This window comes from Mastomys coucha, chromosome X (assembly GCF_008632895.1).
Source record: "Mastomys coucha isolate ucsf_1 chromosome X, UCSF_Mcou_1, whole genome shotgun sequence".
Lineage (NCBI taxonomy): Eukaryota > Metazoa > Chordata > Mammalia > Rodentia > Muridae > Mastomys > Mastomys coucha.
In genome coordinates this window covers 92,405,872-92,406,524 of record NC_045030.1, presented here as the reverse complement: position 1 = coordinate 92,406,524, position 653 = coordinate 92,405,872, and positions in this window count along the sequence as shown.

Here is a 653-nt window from a genome sequence, read left to right as displayed (position 1 = left end):
CCCTCTCTTTCATCCCTGCCTCCTTTCCCTGTCCCTGCCATCCCACCCTACAGCACCCCAGCACCCCTACCACCATCAGCACACCTAACCCCGAACCCCCAGTGACCTGCCGGCTTTTCCTTAGTGTGGCTCCATTTCAGAAGACAGCCAGTACTTAACCACTATATTGTTATTCTTAGTCTGTATATGAACCAAAGGGAATAATGATAGTATTCTCGCCCTACTGGAAGCCAGAGTTTTATTTTCAGTTTTGTCCCACCTCAAAAAACAGCCAAGGCCCACAAAGTATGTTTTAACCGCCACCCTCTGTCAACCATTTTTTTTCCCAAGACAGGGTTTCTCCATGTAGCCCTGGCTGTCCTGAAACTCACTCTGTAGACCAGGCTGGCCTCGAACTCTGAAATCTCCCTGCCTCTGCCTCCTAAGTGCTGGGATTAAAGGCATGCACCACCACTGCCTGGAAAGAAATCTGTCAACCTTAAAGTAGAGGACCTATTGCCCAGGAAACAGTGTTTCCCCTTTTTATTTATTTATTTATTATTATATAGACACACCAGAAAGTGGGGGTTATATCTCATCATGGATGTTTGTGAGCTACCACGTGGTTGCTGGGATTTGAACCCAGCACCATCGGAAGAGCAGTCACTATTCTT